The 11,184-nt window shown below is 47.0% G+C and overlaps 2 long non-coding RNA genes across 2 annotated transcripts; both read left to right on the forward strand.

Moving 5' to 3' along the window:
- The first annotated feature begins 540 nt into the window (after window positions 1-540).
- On the forward strand, window positions 541-1,068 carry LOC122777330. Its single transcript, XR_006361306.1, has 3 exons — window positions 541-635; window positions 718-823; window positions 908-1,068. It is a non-coding gene; the product is annotated as an uncharacterized LOC122777330 (long non-coding RNA).
- Window positions 1,069-7,322: 6,254 nt separating this feature from the next.
- Window positions 7,323-7,860, forward strand: LOC122777328. Its single transcript, XR_006361304.1, has 3 exons — window positions 7,323-7,423; window positions 7,510-7,615; window positions 7,700-7,860. It is a non-coding gene; the product is annotated as an uncharacterized LOC122777328 (long non-coding RNA).
- The last annotated feature ends 3,324 nt before the right edge of the window (window positions 7,861-11,184 follow it).

Below are 11,184 nucleotides of genomic sequence, written 5' to 3' on the forward strand. Positions count from 1 at the left end.
ACAAATAAAACAGCGAGATGAAATATTTAAATTTCATCTTCATCATGAGCCCTGCCAACAGCACTAATGATTATTTCATGAAGTCAAGAGTCTAACCATTTTTTGAACTCCAAACTCATGATAATTATTGTTTGATTGAATCTGCATGTGTTTAGACTGAGGAGGAAACATGTCAGGTGTTCACCTGCACCTCCTCTGTGAGTGAAGTCATCTACATTAACCTGGAGAAACCAGCAGTCAACAGAGGAGGTGGACAAAAGACACAGTTCCATTATACAATAGGTACATATGTGTGTAGGTAGGTACACAACAATAATTATCAAGACTTTGGAGTTCATACAAGGAATCCACTCAAGTGCAAACATAAAATTCAAATATCATTGACTTTTATTTGGTTTACTCACATGTTTTAAACCGTCGTTTCCATCGTTCTATAAGAGGACACTTGCACGTCACGAATGATAAAGCAGGCCCCTCCCATCCGCCGTTTAACCCCGCCCCTCTTGTCTGAGGTCACCAGATAAAAAAGGACAAACTCTTGTGTCGTCGTTACTCTGAAACAACACTTTCAAAAACAACCATGGGTCGTTATGGTGTGGCTGTTCTGGCTCTGCTCGTTCTCCTGATGCTTTATGGTAAGTTTAAACATTCACAACATTTGTGCTGATGATCAAACATTTTTACAACCAAAAATAATTCCTGTTTCGATTTTCTCAGTTGCAGAGAACGAGGCTCTGAGTTGCGACAGGATCTATGGGACAACATGTAGATCTGAGTGTCTGTCATATGAATATGCACTTAGTGTGGGCTGCGGCGACCAACTGTATGTTGAGATTTTCTGATTCAATCAATATTCTGTTCATTTATTTTCCTGTGAAATGTGATTATATTTCTTGCTTTTATCTAGGTGTTGCTATTATGAATAATGGGCCTCATTCAGACAGAGCTGGAATCAGATGGTTGGACAGACAGAAGATGATGTCGTTAACTCTACTGACCTCAAAATATTCAAATCAATTCTTCTGCTGATTTCAGTTCAGGTGGAATAAAAATATTCCCTTAAAATCATTTGCTTCTTTGTGTTGTTTGTTCATGATTCTTTGGATTATTTGTCAGAATATAATTTGATTTGTATCTAATACACACACACACACACACATATATGAGACATAAATTAAAAATGCAGAGTGTTATGTTTTTGAAAAAAAGCTTGATGGGTTTAATGTGTTCACAAACTGTTTGAGAGTTCTCAATAAAGTCACAAGGAGGCGCCACATGATACAGATTCAGATTTGTTCTTGCCAATATAGATGTTTCTTGTACATGTGTTCACCCAGTTGCTTCCCAAAGTTTTCTGTAAAACAAAGTTCTGTCATGTTCTGCGTCTGTGGTAACTTGGCCTTACTTCATGAGTCACAATAATGGTCCTTCAAAAAGCCTCAGAATGCCCCAGAATTTTACCTCAAATGTTCAAAAGCTCCGCCCCCTCGCCGTGCTAAGCTAGAAAAACTCCTGATGGTCTAAATCAGCGGTCCCCAACCTTTTTTGCGTCACGGACCGGTTTAATGTCAGACAAAATTTATTAATACAACAAAATAAAATTATACGACCGGCATATAAACTGGTATTTTCTGAATATAATAATAAATGTGAATTGTGTATGCAAATTTATTAGCAGCGTCCTCGCAACATCGCGCCAACGGTACTGCACAGAGCGAAGCCGTGCGTCAGTGCCTTTTGGGGGAATAAATGTCCAAGTCCATCATCCAGTTGCAGATGCTGTCCGCTGACCAAAGGACAAATGTACAACATGTGAAGTCCCGCCTGTTAATTGCGAAGCAGGGGGTAACGGAGGACCCAGGTGACGCGAGCCAGGAGACAGCAGCAACAGCACCCGCTCACCCTGCTTCACACAGATAGGATATCGGAAATGGCAACAGGGTTTTCAGTTATTGTCTCAAACATACTTTTAAAGCCGCCGTCATTTGAATTTGTGGACATAACATTGGTGACAAGGATGGAGCTTCCCTTTTTGCCGTTCCCTTCGTTCCTAGCCCTGCCTGGGGAGCCGCCGATCCCATGGTCCCGCTGGCACGACTCGTTCGAGACGTTCATTACGGCTGCCAGGCAAACTGATGCTAGCGATGCTAGGCGCTGATCCACAGCTTGGGGAGCGAAGGGCAACGGATCTTCTGCACTCTCGGACCTGTGCAGACATATGCAAACTGTGTCGCCTTACTGACCGGACATTTTGGTGCTCCACAGAGCGTTATTGTCCGACGGATTATCTTCCGACAGTGCTGTCAACAGCCGGGTGAGTTGGTCCAGCATTACATCGCCGATCTCCGCTGTTTGGCTAGCCTCTGCAGATTTGAACGGTTGGAAGACGAGATGATTCGGGACCAACTAGCAGAGCACACAACTGATCCCAAGTTGCGGGAGAGGCTGCTCATGTCCCCAGATGACCTGCTGCTGTCAAAAGCGGTGGAATTTGCTGTTGGTTTCGCATCAGGCAGCCTCCGCCCCCGCCCCCTCACACTCTGCTTCAATGGCACAAGCCGCGGTGCCTGCGACTCAGCTCTCAGACCCTGCTTTTCCACATGATGACCTCGAGGTGAATGTTGCAGGACGGCAGAGCGCCACAGCACATTGGCCCTGTGGTAACTGTGGTTCTTCCTCTGACCCCACACGCGCACCAACCTGTCAGGCCACAGGTCAGTGATGCCAACGCTGTGGTAGACTGAACCATTTCTCCAGAGTGTGCTGCTCTGTGCCCACCTCTACAAACCCCCAACCTCGTCTGTCCCGCCCGTCCAGCCCATCCACGATCCACTCTGTTGGCTCCAGCGTCAAGGCATTTAAGTTGTGCACCGTGGAGCTGGATGATGTGTGCCTACCACTGTTGTTGGACACTGCGGCCTCTAGGTCTCTGCTCAGCAAGTCCACAGTCCGGCAGCTCTTCCCCCAACAAACTATCAGGGCGGGCGCAGAGGAGCTGTACGGTTATGGCCACACTAAGATCGGCATGGTGGGCACCGTTACCTTCTCTGTGCGCTACGGCTCGAAATCCCTGCCTGCATTAACCTTCCAGGTGTCCCGCCATGGTGCCAACCTCCTTGGGTTTGATCTGTTCTGCGCCTTGGGCTTCTCCATCACGGACAACACAGGCACCACCATACTGACGGTGACCACGCCCTGGCAGCAACGCTGGCCGTCGCTCTTCGCTGGCCTGGTCTGTCTCACCGGGTTCAATCATCAGCCGCTCATTGACCCAGCAGTGTCCCCTGTCATTCAACCTCTACGTCGGCTACCCCTCGCCCTACGTGACGAGGTCACAGCTGAGCTGCAGAAGCTGAAAGCGGGAATTATTGAGCGGATTGACGCTTCGCTCTGGATTTCCAACATGGTGGTGGCGAAAAAGAAGTCGGGCGGCCTGTGCCCCTGTGTCAACCTCAGACAGGTAAACAGAGCTGTGATCCCAGACAAATACCCATTGCCTATGATGGAGGAGCTGTCTGCTCAGTTCCATGACTCCACGTTCTTCTCCGCCAGGGCTACTTGCAGGTTCCCCTACACCCTGACAGCCGCAACCTCACTGCCTTTGTGTCACACATGGGGGTCTTCCACTACACCCGCATGCCCTTTGGTCTCAGCTCCTCCCCCAGCTGCTTTCAGAAGATCATGGCCACCATCTTTGCTGGCATCTCGGGTGTGGTTGTCATGGTGCATGGGGAGACAGCTGCAACACATGACTACCGCCTTTCCAGAGTGCTTAATGTGCTCGCTCGCCACAACCTCACAGTGAACGGGGAGAAGTGCATCTTTGCAGTGCTTGTCATCGAGTTTGTGGGGTTCCGTCTAACTGCTTCTGGCCTCAGCCCACTCCACTCAAACGTCGATGCCATCCTGCGCCTGCCTGAGCCCTCCTGCCCTGAACAGCTATCATCATTCCTGGGGTTGACTGCCTTCTATCTGCGCTTCCTTCCCCGCTACTCCCCGGGGGTGGAGTGGCTCAGTGGTTAAGACCCTACCTTGTGTACCAAAGACATCATGGTCGCAAGTTCGATTCCACCCCTGGCTAATTGTACTTGATTCCATTGTAAGTCGCTTTGGATAAAAGCGTCTGCTAAATGACATGTAATGTAATGTAATACTCCGAAACCACTGCACCACTGTGCGCCCTCCTCAAGCAGGATGCAGCTTGGTCTTGGCCCCCTGCTTGCTCCACTGCAGTCTGTAGGCTCAAATCGCAGCTCACTTCCCCACCGGTGCTCGCCCATCATGATCTACAGAGCCCCATATTTGTGACCTGTGACGCCTCTAATACGGCAGTTGGCGCTGTTCTGTCTCAACTTAAGCAAGGGGGCGAACGCCCAGTGGCGTTTGCTTTAAGGTCACTCACTCCAGCTGAGCAGAAGTACTCTGTCGGTGAGAGGGAAGTGCTGGCTTGTGTCTGGGCATGTGAACGGTGGCATATGTACCTGTACGGACGTCACTTCACGCTGCAGACAGACCACCAGGCCCTTACAGCCCTGCTTGCCATGACGGGATCGGGACACAAGCCACTGCGCCTCTACCGGTGGTCTGAGAGGTTGCAGGCATACAATTTCACCACACAGTTCACGCCTGGTTGGGACAACGTTGTGGCAGACTTGCTCTCCAGAGTCAAGCTTAAGTCTGTTGGAGACGTTGCCCAGGACCCTTCAGAGCCAGAGCTTGTCCTCATGCTGCACACGCCCCGCCAAGGAGCTGTTTCCTTGCAGGAGCTCCAAGACGCGTCTGCACAGGATTCCGTCCTCAATCAGCTCCGCACTTTCATTCGAGAGGGCTAGCCAGGCAAAGTTGCGGAGGAACTGGCGCCCTTTCACTGCATCAAGGACAATCTCTCGTGCTGGAATGACGTCTGCGTGGCAAGGGGGCTGTGCACAGTGGTCCCAAGTGCCTTGAGGGCACACATCCCTGCCATGGTGCATGAGGGTCACCTGGGTGTTGTTAGAGTCAAGCAACGCTGAAGGGGCTTGGTTTGGTGGCCAGGCATCGACAGGGACGTGGAGACTATGGTGAAAGACCGTACAGATTGCCTCACCAGCGGTAAGACAGGCCTGCCCCCACCTCCGCCCCTGCAGCCTCTGCCGTGGCCACCAACACCGTGGACCCACATCCCAGTGGACATCTGCGGTATACTTCACGGCGTCCCTCAGCACCAACACTTCCTCCTGGTGGCCTACGACCTTCACTCTAAGTGGCCTGAGGTGCTGCCCACTGGTTCCGTCAACGCCAGTGTGGTCACTGGTTTCCTCTTCTCTGTTTGCCTATTCGGGTGTGCCCGATACCGTCACAACTGATAATGGGCCCCAGTTCATCTCGGCCGATTTCTCTTCCTTCCTGGCGGGGAGGGGAATTAAACCAGAAGAGACCGGTCCTGGATCAGCTTAGACCCAGGGTCAAGCCATATTTGAACCCCCTCCAGTTCGCCTATCAGTCCCATCTTCGTGTGGAGGACACCATCATCTACCTACTCAACCGGATCTATGCCCACCTGGATAAGCTAGTGAGCACTGTGAGAGTCATGTTCTTTGACTTCTCCAGTGCATTTAACACCATCTGTCCAGCACTTCTGGGTGAGAAGCTGACAACAATGCAGGTAGATGCCCCCCTCGTGTCCTGGATTGTGGACTACCTGACTGGCAGACCGCAGTACGTGAGCCTGCATCACTGTGTGTCAGACAGAGTGGTCCGGGGCCCCGCAGGGAAATGTCCTCTCTCCCTTCCTCTTCACCGTTTACACTACGGACTTCAACTATTGCACAGAGACCTGCTTCCTTCAGAGGTTTTCTTATGACTCTGCCATAGTTTGATGTATCAGCACGGGTGACTGTTGACAACTTTGTCACATGGTGTGAACAGAACCATCTGTGGTCATTGTACAGGATTACAAATACCTGGGAATACACATAGACAACAAACTGGATTGGGCAAAGAACACTGATGCTCTCTAAAAGAAGGGCCAGGGTCGTCTCTATTTTCTGAGGAGCCTGAGGTCCTTCAACATCTGTCGGACTATGCTCAAGATCTTCCATGAGTCTGTGGTGGCTGGTGCGTTCCTCTATGCTGTTGCTTGCTGGGGCAGCAGGCTGAGGGTTGCAGATGCCAACAGACTCAACAAGCTGATCCGTAAGGCCAGTGATGTGGTGAGAGTGGAGCTGGACTCTCTGACAGCAGAGCAGTGGGATCTGTGCAATTACCTAAACTATATGTGCAGTAACCAACTTATGTATAATAACTAAAATTACAACCATCTCATCCATTCAGCACTGTATAGAGTGTACATATCTACTGTATATATTGTATTATGTTGACATTTTATATTAGAGTACATATGTTTAAGTTTACTTAGCTTTATGTTTACTCTTGTTCATTCTTTATTATTCTTATATATTTCTATCCTTGTTTCATGTTCTTTGAATAGTAGTGGCTGTAACACAAGAATTTCCCCTTGGGGATCAATAAAGTATTCTGATTCTGACTCTGTCTATCTGTCTATCTATCTATCTATCTATCTATCTATCTATCTATCTATCTCCATCCATCCATGGGTTAGTTGTTGGACTGTTCTCATCATATTGTCCATAACAAACACCATGTTCAGGCATAAGGGTTTTCATATGTGCACTTAGCACCAGGATGTGTCCACGTGTTGTGGACACTCAGGTGAAGAGAGGGGGCGGAGCTGTCAACTGTAAGATGGTTTTTAGCATGTGAGAGGAAAAACAAATAAAACAGCATATTTAAATTTCATCTTCATCATGAGCCGTCATCAGTGTCAACAATTCACTGCTGCCAACGGCACTAATTATTATTTCATAAAGTTAAGAGTCTAACCCTTGTTTGAACTCTACACTCATGATAATTATTGTTTGATTGAATCTGCATGTGTTTAGACTGAGGAGGAAACATGTCAGGTGTTCACCTGCATCTCCTCTGTGAGTGAAGTCATCTACATTAACCTGAAGAAACCATCAGTCAAAAGAGGAGGTGGACTAAAGACACAGTTCCATTATACAGTAGGTACATATGTGTGTAGGTAGGTATGCAACAGTAATTATCAAGAGTTTGCAGTTCATACAAGGAATCCACTCAAGTGCAAACATAAAATTAAAATATCATTGACTTTTATTTGGTTTACTCTCACATTTTTTAAACCGTCGTTTCCATCGTTCTATAAGAGGACACTGGCTCGTCACGATTGATAAAGCAGGCCCCTCCCCTACACTGTTTAACCCCGCCCCTCTTGTCTGAGGTCACCAGATAAAAAAGGACAAACACTTGTGTCGTCGTCACTCTGAAACAGCACTTTCAGAAACAACCATGGGTCGTTATGGTGTGGCTGTTCTGGCTCTGCTCGTTCTCCTGATGCTTTATGGTAAGTTTAAACATTCACAACAACATTTGTGCTGATGATCAAAGATTTTTACAACCAAAACTAACTTCATGTTTCGATTTTCTCAGTTGCAGAGAACGAGGCTCTGAGTTGCGACAGGATCTATGGGACAACATGTAGATCTGAGTGTCTGTCATATGAATATGCACTTAGTGTGGGCTGCGGCGACCAACTGTACGTTGAGATTTTCTGATTCAATCAATATTCTGTTCATTTATTTTCCTGTGAAATGTGATTATATTTCTTGCTTTTATCTAGGTGTTGCTATTATTATTAATGGGCCTCATTCAGACAGAGCTGGAATCAGATGGTTGGACAGACAGAAGATGATGTCGTTAACTCTACTGACCTCGAAATATTCAAATCAATTCTTCTGCTGATTTCAGTTCAGGTGGAATAAAAATATTCCCTTAACATCATTTGCTTCTTTGTGTTGTTTGTTAATGATTCTTTGGATTATTTGTCAGAATATAATTTGTATGATTTGTATCTGATACACACATGCACATAAGACATGAATTTAAAATGCAGTATGTTTTTGAAAAAAAAAGAAGCTTGATGGGTTTAATGTGTTCACAAACTGTTCAAGAGTTGTCAATAAAGACACTAGCTGCTTCCCAAAGTTTTCTGTAAAACAAAGTTCTGTCATGAGGACCACATCATCTGCAAAAAGCAGTGACGAGATCTCAAGCCAGCCAAACCACAATCCCCCTCCCCCACGACTACACCTCGATATCCTGTCCATGAAAATCACAAACAGGATTGGTGATAAAGATGTCGATGGGGAGCTCATTCCACCATTTAGGAGCTAGGACACCGAACAGTCTTGAGTTCTGTGAATGCCTCTGCGATCCTCTCAGTGAGGGGGAAGCAAACCGGTTTGCTGATGCAGAGCGGAGCAGGCGGGCTGGGGTGTAGGTTTTGATCATGTCCTGGATGTAGGCTGGACCAGATCCGTTAGTAGCATAGAATTCAAGCACTAGAGTCTTGAAGCGGATGCGAGCAGCTACAGGAAGCCAGTGAAGGGAGCAGAGGAGCGGTGTAGTGTGAGAGAATTTTGGTAAGTTGAAGACCAGTGGAGCTGCTGGATGAGTTGCAGAGGTCATATGGCACACGTAGGGAGACCAGCCAGGAGGGAGTTGCAGTAGTCCAAGCGTGAGATGACAAGAGCCTGGACCAGAACTGTGCCGCCTTCTGGGTTAGAAGAGGCCGTATCCTTCTGATGTTGTGCAACATGTATCTGCAAGATGGAGCTGTTGCAGCAATGGGAGAGATGATCATCAAGTGTCACACCCAGGTTCCTTGTGGTACGAGAAGGAGCTACCACAGAGTTGCGAGGGTGATGGTCAGATCTGTCGTGGGAGAGCCCTTTCCTGGGAGAAAAAGAAACTTGGTCTTGTCGAGATTGAGTTTCAGGTGATGGTCAGACATCCACTGAGAGATGTCAGTCAGACAAGCGGAGATCCGTTCTGCTACATGTGTTTCAGAGCTGGGAAAAGAGAGAATGAGTTGGGTGTCATCGGCGTAGGAAAAACCATGAAAGTGAATAACAGAACCAAGAGAGTTGGTGTACAGAGAGAAGAGGACAGGGCCCAAGACAGAACCCTGAGGGACCCCAGTAGTTAGAGGACAGGGTTCCGACACAGATCCTCTCCAGGTTACTCTGTTGTTCGGTTTTGAAGATAGGATGAAAGTAGGGTAAGTACAGAGCCTGAGACTCGAATTTTAGTCTGATTGTCTGAAAGATTGTTTGGCTGCAGAGATAGAGGCAGCAAAGATGGAGAGAAGAGAATGTTAGGAAAGCAGGTCGTCAGGGTGTTTTGATTTCATCCATTTCCTTTCTGCTGCCCATATCATGGATCTCTCAGCGCGCACTGAGTCAGACAACCACAGGGCTGGGGAGGACTTACGAACCCACCGTGAAGTAAGAGGACAGAGAGTCAAGAGAGGAGGACAGAATAGAGAGGAAGGTGTCTGTGGCCAATGAAACTTCACACCTGGTGATGATGATGACTCAATAGAAACTAAGAACAGTCTTGAGTTCTGTGAATGCCTCTGCGATCCTCTCAGTATTTTCATGTGAAATGTGATTATATTTCTTGCTTTTATCTAGGTGACTAGACTGTAGTGTGGGACCTCCAGTCCAGGTGGCGGTAAAGCACCTTCAAATTGGTTGCCAACCGCAGAGACGAAGAAGAAGAATGAGAGCAATACTTCTTCCATTCAAACCGTGGTCATGGAAAAAAATACCCCTGGGCTTCTGAATGGTTCGTTTCACTTTAAAAAAACTTGCAGTCCAGGCTAATAGCAAGCAGCAGATTCATCAAAGCTCTATGGTTGAGTGTGTGAGTCGTCGCCGACCACTGGATGAAGCTAACTACAGCGGTGGCGAAAAGCGGTCTGCAACTGACTGCAGACCGCTGAACATAGTTGAAGATGCGGGTCTAAGGGACGTTCTTTGTTTGGCAACTGCTAAACCATCATACACATTACCGTCGTGGGGAACAATTGGTAAACTGCACATGCTGGCCCAATAACAAGGGATCACTGGACATCAGTGAGCAACAAAAATTATCTTGGAGTAACTGCACACCATATAGACAATATTTGTGTTTATTTGATTCTAACTCTATATTTTTAATATATTTATTTATATGTTTATTTCTCAAAAAACTCCCTGTACCTTACCGCATACAATACAAGGTTCTCCTCATCACTTACAAGTCCCTCCATAACCTGGCTCCCTCATATCTCACCGACCTCCTCCACCTACACTGTCCCACCCGCCGCCTCAGATCCGCTGACTTCAACCTCCTCACTCCCCTCAGGACAAAGCGCCAAACCCTGGGGGACCGAGCCTTTGCTTCAGCCGCCCCCACTCTCTGGAACTCACTCCCACAACTCATCAGGAACTCAGACTCACTACAGACATTCAAATCATTACACAAAACCCACCTGTTCAAAACTGCTTACACTTAACTGTCTATTTCCCTTTGTTTTATTTCAGTCCTATCCTTTGTTTTTGTTTTTGTTTTTTGTTTGTACAGCGTCTTTGAGTGTCGAGAAAAGCGCTATATATATGTGATGTATTATTATTATTATTATTATTATTTCGGTCATGACATTTCGATCACTCATCACACAACAGTGTAGTTCACACAATACACATACCGAAAGGGAAAGCAGGAAAAGCAAAAGCTTATCTGGTCCCGCCCCCATTATAATCACACATTACATAATTATTATTAGTATTATTATTTTTTTTTTCTTATGACATTTGACAAAGAAAACATGTTTCAGCATCAGGTAGCACTCAGAGATATAGTCTAGCTCTAGACAGTCAACTCAGACTCCATGTGTGTCTGTACATGTGTCCATGATATTCCGTCGCGAGTGACAGTCTCGACTTGTTGCCTGGCATATTCAACTTCCCAAAAGTCTCCCTTTAGTCATCCATCTCATCTGTAGGATTTGCCTCGCTTTGCTTCTCCATTCTTTTCATGCGCTCAAGGGTTGTGGAGACGTTGGAGCGCAGCCCAACCATGACTCTCTTTGTTATTGCACTTTCCACCTTCACATCGATCAATTCATTGGTCATCTCACTGCCGATCTTTCCCAGTTCCCGGTATTGCAGGAACATTCCCCATACCAGGGAGAGCATTCCGATCGTCATGAACGTGAATATCTACACATCCTCGACATCCTCTACATCCAGTGCAGCAAGGCACACAACTTTCCACTTA

The sequence above is a fragment of the Solea senegalensis genome, linkage group LG11 (assembly GCF_019176455.1).
Source record: "Solea senegalensis isolate Sse05_10M linkage group LG11, IFAPA_SoseM_1, whole genome shotgun sequence".
Classification (NCBI taxonomy): domain Eukaryota; kingdom Metazoa; phylum Chordata; class Actinopteri; order Pleuronectiformes; family Soleidae; genus Solea; species Solea senegalensis.